The sequence below is a fragment of the Furipterus horrens genome, unplaced genomic scaffold (assembly GCF_987537825.1).
Source record: "Furipterus horrens unplaced genomic scaffold, mFurHor1.1.pri manual_scaffold_2, whole genome shotgun sequence".
NCBI classification, from domain to species: Eukaryota; Metazoa; Chordata; class Mammalia; order Chiroptera; family Furipteridae; genus Furipterus; species Furipterus horrens.
The window spans coordinates 125,346,247-125,357,138 of NW_028327172.1; the positions used below are offsets into that span (position 1 = coordinate 125,346,247).

Sequence of the window (10,892 nt, forward strand, 5' to 3'; positions counted from 1 at the left end):
TGCCACATGCTAATGCAGTTTTATGCTTACTTGCTCTCCATCCAAACTTTCCCCTTTTCCCCACACCCACACCCACGCTATGAGCTCAGTGAGAGAAAGGTGTCTTTGTTACTCATGCTTAAATCTCCAACATCTAGAAGAGTATTAGGAGGGTAGTTGGCACCCAAATGTTTCTTGAATGAATTAACTAAATCGACAAGCCTAGCTTGGATCCATGGACTTAACAAAGTCTAGCTTCAGAATCCCACACATGCTATTCTGGCCATTTAGTTCCAAAAAAGAGCAAGTCCACTGCATGACTGGGACTGACTGCTTTGCCAAATTCAAGCATCATTCCTGATACTTGAGAATATTGCTGCTTTCGGTCAAAGCTGTGTTGCATGCTTCATAAATTAGGAACTATGGAACCATGGTATTGCATTTACCACTTTCAGGACAAGAGACAAAAATACTAAGAAGACTTTTATTTCCTGAACACCTCATACTATGTGTTACTAGTGCCCTTGACACAGGAGTAACAACACATCTATTCTTAAGGACACCAAGTACACTAGCTGAGTTTTGTTTTGTCTGTTATATTTACAGGTACCTGTCTGCATTTTTTCCAGTTCTCTCATTAAGTCATGAACCCCACCAAGGATTTACAATTTAAATTGTGTCTTCTGTTCTGTTGTAATTCTCCAAAGTACTGGTGGAGTGCCGCACATAAAGGACCATTAATAAACCATGGCTGATGGATAGAATTGTATGCGTAGGTGGAACAACCCTAGGCAAGCATTACTCACTAGAATTTCTTGAGTCATGAAAGTAGTCAGTGTCTGAAACTCGGCAATCAGGCCACTCTGACCACATCAGTACTCAGGAATAGCTCAACATTTCATTTCTGCAGTCACTGAGGTTTTTTTTTCAAAGTCATCTTCAAAAGCAAGTAAACATACAGTGACCTTAATCCTTCATAATAATAATAAACTGTAATCACCACAAAGTAGGCTCAATGCTTAATAATAGATGGCATAAGGGAATTTATTCTAAAGGTAGGGGCTAAGAGATGAGCTGTGGAAAATATAACTGACTTCTGTGAACACCTATTAATTAGCATAACTGAGGTTTTTGTGGAGACTTTTGCCTTCGAACTCCTGAAATATTAATCTCTTTGCTTTTCAGGACTTCTTTTGGTTACTATAAATGAGTAAAATCCAAAGCAAATGTGTGAAGAAAATAAAAATTAGGAATTCTAATTCCATAAGAGTAACTCCTGCACTGTGATTTGATAGGATCAGGCGCTAGAAGGAAGGATTCAATTTTCAGCAGCTCTGCTCTGTCCCTGCAGTCTGCCATGTGTTCCCTTGATCTGCAGCCATCCCTATTTACTGTGTGACAGACAGCTGTTCCCTCCCAGCTCTCTGCCATCATTCCTGCACCTCTCACACCATCCCTGTGCAAAATGAGGCACTTGTGGAAACTGTAGCCCAACCTCAGCAGTAATGTTTGTCTGGAAGCCTCAATGTGGCACCAGAACTGATCATCAGCAGGTCTCCCAAGGGACAGTTAACAAGGCAAGCAGAAAATTCCCTACTACATAATACTACCAGGAAATAACTTACTTACTTGTACTTTTTATCATATCTGACTCTAGTTTCAGCTGTTACAGCTTTCCCTTCACCTGCTGGGCTCTTTTTGAAACAGACACCAGGAGAGGGAGCTCAGTGTAGATCATGATTGAGAGCTCCTTGCAAGAGCATGCAAATCACACCTGAGGACTGGGACGCTGTTGTGTCTAGCACACGTCTGCCACGTGTAAATGCCCATTACTCATTATCAGGCTCGGCAGTCTCAACATCAATTTTTGTGTAATGTTTCAAACATTCTTTACAAAAATAATTTGAGGTAGCCTGAAATAAAGTATAAGAACATGTGTGTGTGTGTGTGTGTGTGTGTGTGTGTGTGTGTGTGATTCTTCATTGGTATATATGTGTATGTGTGTGTATTCTTTATTGGAATATGTGTGCATGCCATTAGAATAAAGAATAAAAATTAATGCAATAGAAAGAAAAGAAAACCTCATGTCTTCTTTCAATTTTATAGATATATTAGATATTTTGCTACATAGTATTATTTGCTTTTGGTTTATGTTTTCTATTTCTGGGTGACAATGATTAAAATGAGTGGGAGGGATTGTGGAGCCCCAGATACAGAAATTCATCTTTTTCCTTAGAATGATTTATTTTATCACTTTGAATGACAAAAACTCTGGTTGACCATCTGAAAGAGGGACTGTGGAGGGAATGCCTGCTGCAACTGGGAGGCTGGGCCCATGACTCTCCTGTTCCTCCCAAATTAGCAAGTCTATGATCACGTGCTGGGAAAATTGTTCTTAAAATGTTCTGCTAAGAAAATTGTCAAACTCAAAAGCAGCTGACTCATACAGATAATCGCTATTACTGTTGGTATCTTTTCTGTTCAAACAGGAAGTGAAAAGTAGGCAGGAGCAATTCAATGGTACTTGAAAGCAGAGAAATCAATTCAGGTAGTGACTGAATTTGTATCGACTTCACATTTGCAATACTACTGTTACAGGGTTGAGTTGCAGTATCCATTATAGGTCCTGTGTTCAGATCCCTGTATTTATGCCTAACTTGACATTACAAACTTTAACCAGGAAGAAATATTCCTAGGAAAGACTATAAAATTTATTTTACCAATTTGCTTTAGAGATGAGAAAACTAATAGAAAAACAAAAAGAGGAGAGATGATTTAAAATTTCAAGAAATCTCTTATGTTGGCTGGGTAGCTCAGTTGGTTAGAGCAGCATCTATATATACTAAGGTTATGGGTTTGATACCCAGTCAGGGCACATATGAGAATCAACCAATGAGTGAGTAAATAAGTGAAACAACATATCAGTTGTTTTTTTTTTCTCTCTCTCTGTCTTTAAAATAAATAAATAAATAAAATATCTTTACCATGTCTATTTTCATTAGCATATCATGGGCATTTGAGTCATATTTTCAATTAGAAAAGGAAAACATAAATACAGCAATACACACCCAAAGGGAATGCAGAACAAGTTCTACTATAAGAACCCCCATCCCAAAATATTTTTATGCCAGTAAAACCAGATGAAAATTAAAATCTGGGCAGTTTTGAAGAATGAAAGAAGTTTTATTTCTCTTAATGCAACTAACTCACAAGCAAAGTGGATGAAGGAGGGTAATGCTGTTGCTAACTGTTAGCCCCAAGCCTGGGGCAAAGCAAGTTTAAAGGTAACTGTATGGACTGTTTATGACTGCCTCGGATTATTTTTAGCACCAGCTAGTAAAATCAGCTTCCTTACCCTATTATGATGCTTCTTAGTACCTATCATAGCACAAGGCTTGGGCAATTACCTAGTTGAAAATAATCATGATTGAGCACCTTTACCACATCAAACACTTTAAAAGAAATTTTCTGGCATCCTAAAGAGTAAGTCTTACATACCAGAGAGTCAAATAATTGATGTTTTTTTCTCTCATTACACAAATGAGGAATCTAAAGCTCAGAGAGATTATTCAACTTGCCCAAGCAATACTCCTAGTATTGGCTGCTGTAAAATTTGAAACTCCATTTGACTGACTAAAACTCATGCTTTTCCCACTACACCAGACTGACTGCCTTTCAACCATTTCTCCCTGTTGAAGTGAGAGCTCTGTGTAAAACTTTTGTCACTAATAAGAAGAGTGTATTCTATTGGAGTGCATTTATTCTTAAATTAAAACAACTAGTGGAGGCTCCATTTTCTATTAGAAAACAATAACTATAATGTAAAAATCTAAACATCAGAAATTAATGTATTGAAATAGCTGTTCACTTAGCTATGGAAGCATTTCTATGGGCAGAATGAATGTTTTGAGACACTTGAGTGTGTGTATATGAAGTCTGTCTGGAAAAGGTCTAGCCATTGTTAACATAACGAGAACAGTTTGTGCAACATCATGTAACCTTGCAGCCAAGGAGGGTGAAATGGAATGAGCATGTGTGAACAATGATGACTTCACTGTACTAGTCAGTGGGGGCAGTAGACGCTGCTGAGTGAGCATATGTACTATGTGGCCATCACATTCAAAATGACTGAGTGAGTAGGGCAACGGATCCATGTCAAATTTTACATTAAGTTTGAGCATTCCTCTGCGGAAACCATTCGGATGGTTCAGAAGGCCACAGCTATGGACAACTTGTGATTGGCAGCTTCATCATGTCTTGTGCAGGGCTTTTTGGTGAAACATCAAATTGCTGCCCAGGTGACTGAGCTCCACTATAGTCCAGATTTGGCACCCAGCAAGGTCTGTCTTTCCCCAAAACTAAAATCATCTTTGAAAGGGAAGACATTTCAGACCATTGATGAGATTCAGGAAAATACAGCGGGGCCACTGATGGTGATTGGGAGAACTGTGTGAGGTCCCAAGGTGCCTACTTTGAAAGGGACTAAGGTGTCATTGTCTTATATACAATGTTTCTTGTATCTTATATCTTCTTAAATAAATGTCACTATTTTTCATATTACATGGCTGAATACCTTCTGGACAGACCTCCTATACAGTTGATGCTTGAACATGATAGAAGTTAGAGGCACTGACAACCTCCCCCACATCCCCCACCCCAAAGCAGTAGAATGTCCAGATATAACTTTTGACTCCCCCAAAAGTTTAACTACAATTGTCCCTGAACATCCATAGGTTCAATCAGCTGGTGATTGAAAACAGTATTTTCTACCTGAAGTTGGGAATCCTGGCTGGGGATCAACTTTCAGGAATAGAAAAATACTGTTTTGTATCCATGGTTGCTTGAATATGCAGATGTAAAACCTGCAAATACAAAGGGCCAATTGTATTTATTGAAAAATATTTGAGTATAGAGCTAGAGATAAAAATGATAAAGATAGATGTGTATGGGTATATAAAGAGAGAATGTTACAAAAACAAATGGTACATATACAAATATCAAATCATTATGTTGTACACCTGAAACTAATATAATGTTGTATGTTGATTATAAATCAACAAAAAGAAAAAAGAAAACAAAAGAAAAAATTAAAAATGTTTTTGAATGGGACAAAATATTAAGTATTGGTAAATTGGAGCAACAGGTATATGATAGCTCCTCATACTATTTTTGTAGCTTTTCTGTAAATTTATACTTATTTTAAAACAAAGGCACAAAAAGTGGCTCTGTAAAAACATGTTATAAAATATGCTATTAGCTATCACGTGGGTAAAGATCTCCTGTTTTATATACCAAACAATGAATCATCCCAACATACATCCTTCCTTCTGTGAATAATATCTTCCTGGTCCTTCCCTCCACTTCCTTTAGCCTTGACTCTGAGTACCGTATCCCTTATTCCAACCATGTGATGGCTACCCTGTCCCTGCCCCATGGCTAATAACTGATGGGCCCATGTGTAAGCATTTGACCCAAGATAGGCCATTCTAAGAATTTCTTCATAATTTTCCTGGGTCACAAAGGAAACCTAAGTCAGTTACTCTTTGGTGGTTGCCTCAGTTTGGATTTCACCCCAACCCCCCCCCCCCCCAAAATAAGTTCTGAAACAAGGATTTAGGTACAAGTAGTTTCTTTGGGAGATGATCTCTGGGAACAAGGTAAGAGAGTTGGCTGTAAGAGAGGGAAAGGAAGAACATAGTAATAAAAGGTGTTGAGTCCTGCTGGGGACCCTCTATGTGGCCTATGAAACAAAACTCATAATTATCCCCCCAAAGAATGAGGAAGTGAAGTATTTATTCACCAGTTCCTATCCCTTTTTGGCTGAAGGTTACTCCTGGGAACATTAACCACTTGGTGCTTTGGCCTGCCCCTACCTGCTATCCCAGCTCACTTCCCTAGCCGTCCTCAGGCTGGAAGATGCAGGTTCTTAAGGTAGGAAGCCCGGGATAGATAAGAGAACATAAGAGAACAATTCCCCAGCTGTAGGAGACATCACAGATGGACCAAGCAGATATGTCCAGGGCAGCAGCAGCATCTGATACAGAGGTGAATGATGGAAATTACTCCCTAGAGTAATAGTTTCAATCATTATATAAAATTTTCAGTATATAATGTATACCTTAAAAGTAATACTTGTGGATATTAACAGTTTAAACAAGCTCTCTTTTATAACATATTTTTCCTTTTTCCTTTTTAATTTTCATCTTATCTATCTCATTGTACCTGTATTCATATTTTGTATAAACATAAAAATGAGAATTTGCTTGAATTTGAAAATTGAAAATAGCCTTGCTAAATATCAAAGCAATTATCTGAATATTTTTTTTTGAAAGGCAACTCAAAAGCAGGATGTTTTCCTGAATTATCTAGATAACTCTCAATATTGTAATTCATTGTGTTGGAATAGAAATTACCTGAATATAATTTTTACTATGTCATTTTTTGAATGATGAATGATAAAAATTAATGCCTACCTCTTCCTTATAGACAACCAATGCAAACATAATTTTCATTTATTTTATATTCCATTCCCTGGTGGCAAGACACCTAGATCTCTCTTTTGGAAAACAGTATAATATGCTATTAAACATGAAAGTTCTAGAATTACAATGAATCAGTTACTTAATCTCTATGTACTTCAGTTTCTGCATCTGTAAAAATGGGATATTAACAGTACCTGATTCATAAAGTTGTAGTAAAGATCAAATGAGACAAATCTAGTAAAACACTTAGAAAGTAATTGAAAGCATGTGTCTTGAAGAGGTATCTGTACGCCCATGGTCATAGCAGCATTGTTCACAATAGCCAAAAGGCAGAGGCAGTTCAAATGTCCATAGATGGAAGAACAGATAAACAAAATGTGGTATATGCATACAGTGGTATATTTTTCAGTTTTTAAAAAAATGAAATTCTGACACATGCTAAAACACAGATGAACCTTGAGGACATTTTGCTAAATGAAATAAGCCAGTCACAAAAAAGACAAACACTATCTAATTTCACTTACATGAGCTAGACTCATAGAAACAAAGTAGAATGGTGATTGCCAGGGCCTGGGAGGAGAGGGGAATAGGGATTTGAGGTTTAATGGCTATAGAATTTCAGTTTTGCACAATGAAAATGTTCTGGGGATCAATTGTACAATAATGTGCATGTACTTCACACTATTGAACTGTACGCTCAAAATGTTTAAGGTGGTAAATTTTATGTGTATTTTACCACAGCTTTTTAAAATAAAAAAATAAATTGAAAAGAACTTTATTTTAAATAAAATATTGTATTTTACTTTAAAAAAACAGAAAGTGCATGGCATAGAGAAATTTAATAGAAAGAGGATATTGTCTTTGATTTTCCTCTTTAAAAAATTTTCTGTTTATGTTCTGTGGTCTCACTTAGGTATTTAATTAATATAGGAACAATTCTCTGGGTTCAAATGGAAACACGCAATTCAGTTTTTTCTGTGGTCTTTCAGGGGGCCCTGGGTGAGGACAAGCCCTGTGAGGAAGGAAGTGCTTGCAATCAGATATCCAAGCAAGGATTCAGAAGCACAAGTGGTGAGCTCTCTGTGAGGTGACACTTAAAAAGCTGGCAGCCAACCAGTTAGCTGTTGATGTAAATGAAGAAGAGCTATTACAGATTCTCATCCTCGGTCTAGCAGTGGGTCACTACAGGCCATAAAAGGAGACTAAGAGGTGGTCAATTCAAGCACAAGAAGAATAAATAATCCCCCCCAGACCTAAGGCATTCAGAGCTCCCATCAACCACTCTGACAGCAGCGGACCTGCCTGCCGGGAGCTGAGGGATGCTGAGTGATAGAATACTACACGAAGTTGAAAGAGCACAATGAAGTAATCTAATCATCAGGGAAGGGGTCATAAATTCCAAATACCTTGGAGTACACTTAACAAGAAATTTGCAGTACCAACCGACATAAAGAAAAATACAAAATTTTACTGAGGAATATAAAAGTGCTCCTAAATAAATAGAGTAAAATACCTTGTTCTTAGATGAGAAGACTTAATATTATAAAATTTCAAATCTCCTACATTTCATTATAACTACCATGTAACTTCATTTAAAGTTTCCATTCCAAATTATACAACAAAAGCATAAAGAATGGAATTAAAACTCTATTTTAAATAATTTATTTATTAAATTTTAGAGAGAGGGGAAGGGAAGGAGAAAGAGAGGAGGAGAAACATCGATGTGAGAAACATAGATTGGTTTCCTTGCACCCCTACCAGGGTCTGAATCCACAACCCAGGTGGGTGCTCTGACCTGGAATCAAACTGGCAACCTTTCACTTAGTGGGACAATGCTTAACCAACTGAGCCACACATGTCAGAGTAGAATTAAAACTCTTAAGCAAAATAACTAAGTGTAATTCTGGCACAAGCCCTGGCTGGTTTGGCTCAGTGGATTGAGTGTCAGCCTGCGAGCTAAGTGTCGCTGGTTCGATCTTCCAGTCAGGGCACATCAGAGAAGGAGAACTCTGACTCCAAAAAACCTCCGCTGCCTTGCGGCATACCTCTTCAGGGGAAAGGCTAAGGGAGTAAACCCCGACAGAAAATCCGGAGCCGGAGTCCCTAAGGCAGTTTGACGTTGTAGTCAACACCGGCAACTCCTGCGGCGCACCTGAAGCCAAGCTGTATTGACTCCGTCTTTCCCTTGGACCCTTCAGCTGCGAAGAGAGGGGGGGTCTGCTGCTTGGGCAACAGCAGACCCTCCATATCACCCTGCCCAGGCTCTGTAGCTTCAGCTTCACTGGAGAGGACACTCCAGCGTCATCGCAAGATGTCGATTCAACACGGGAGGAGACAGATACCGTGTCACTCCCGAGTCGGACTGCACAACCATTCTCGGCGGTGCAGATAGACTCTTAAGAAGCTACACCATCGTCTCTCGAGACGGACGGCTGCCGATGAATTCTGGCACAATACTAGACAGATAAGTCAGTAAAACAGATTGTAAAGTCTGTGATAACAACAATACTTAAAGATTTAGAATTAGTGAAGCACTTTTAGAATCAATACAAAAAGAGAAGATTTTAAATAAATGGTTGCTTTAAAATTGTGTTAAGCTGTAAAAATACAGTTAGAGCCCTTACCTAACATCATATATTAACATGTATTTGTATACTGCAATATACTTTAAATCATATATCCTAAAAATGCAATCAATGTATTACTTATATAATTGAAAAAAAACAAACGAAAGATTAAAAAAGAACTAAGAAGATCAATATAACTTTTAAAAAGTGTTCAAAAACATTACAGTTTGGAATGTGCAAATAAAATAATGAGATGTGAATTTGGCTTATCAAATTGGAATTAAAAAAGTGATAGTACAATTGCCAATGAGAGTTCAAGAAAAGGGGCATTTCCACAACCTGCAGGTGAAAATGTGAATTGGTTCATCTTTCAAGGAACAGTTTGGCCATCTGCTTCCAAAGTGTTAAGGAAACATTTAGACCTTTTTTACCAAGCTTCCACATCCAGAAAAATGTTAAGAAGTATCCCTGGTTGGTGTGGCTCAGTGGATTGAGCACCAGCCTCTGAACCAAAAGGTCACTGGTTTGATTCCCACTCAGGGCACATATGCCTGGTCCCCAGTTAGTGGGTGTGCAAGAAGCAACCGATTAATGTTTCTTTCTCTCCCTCTCTTTCTCTCTCCATTACCGTCTCTCTAAAAGTAAATAAATAAAATCTATTTCTTAAAGAAATAATGAGAACTTCACTATCTACAAATACTATGAGCTATGATATGAAATATCTTCCTGTTGCAAAACACCCAGAAATGTTGGATTTAAAATAACTTTTTCAAATGTGGTGGGAAAGAATGGGGAGAGGGAAGAAGGACTGGGGGAGACTATAAAACAAAACAAATTTCCTTATGAGCTAAGATTTCAGCAGTCCCACAAGGGTTCATTAGTATCAGTAATTGGTTGTGTTGTTGTTGTTTTTTTGTTTGTTTTTTGTTTATTTCGGGGTGGGGGAGTTCAGCTTTTGTCATTAGAATTTGACAATTTCAAACATTGTGTTGGTGGGACCATCATCATACAAAATTCCACCTAGCAAAGTTTTAGGTGACCAGTGACTTTGTCAATTAGGTTTGCTGGTCCCAGTTCCTAGGACAGTTGAGAGCTTAGTGCAATCTGAGTATATGGAGCATCTTGTATTAAATTCACAGCCATTCCCAGCATTTTCACGTGGGTCAATAATTAAATCAGAGTTTCTTTATCTGAGGCTTTGACCACCACCTCGGGCTCCCCACAGTATTCCCATTGTTTGAGCAAGTCAGGGTTCCTCATTTGAATTTGCTTGTAGGCAGAAAGAGAAGCATGAGGACACTGGGCAGCCACTTCCCCTTTTCCCATCTTTAAAGTCATTTCGAACCACAAGACTTATTTTGTACTCCCTGCCCTCTCCTGAGTTGATTGCTTCAGTCCTGATCTCTGTGTCTGTCCCACTCACTGAGCCCAGGTATGTGCCACAAGCTACTCTGTCTGGCAGCCAAGCGGAATGCACCAGGATGAACCAAATATTCCATAACCAAGGATTTGGAGACCATCTAGAGCACCTCTCCTCCTCCTCACTCAGATCTTTATGTTCTTCCTGTCTGAGTAGTGAACACAATTCTCAAGAGGCTTTTTTTTTTTTTTTTTTTTTAAGAATATAAGAATCATTGGTTGCTTTTTGTATGTGCCCTGAGCAGGGATGGAACTCTCAACCTTGGTGTATCGGGACCACACTCTAACTGAGCTACCTGGCCACGGAGCCAAGAGGGTTCTTTTAAACATAGGAAATACATCCAAATGATTCAAAATTCAAGTGGTAAAAATAGGTAGGAAAGACTTATTCCCAAACCTTTCCTCAAGCCACTCCCCAGAGGCAAAAGCAATTTCTTGTGGGCCC

General features: G+C 38.4%; 1 pseudogene; it reads right to left on the reverse strand.

Moving 5' to 3' along the window:
• Positions 1-10,048: 10,048 nt before the first annotated feature.
• LOC150019429 (peptidyl-tRNA hydrolase 2, mitochondrial-like) lies at positions 10,049-10,548 on the reverse strand (annotated as a pseudogene).
• Positions 10,549-10,892: the final 344 nt, after the last annotated feature.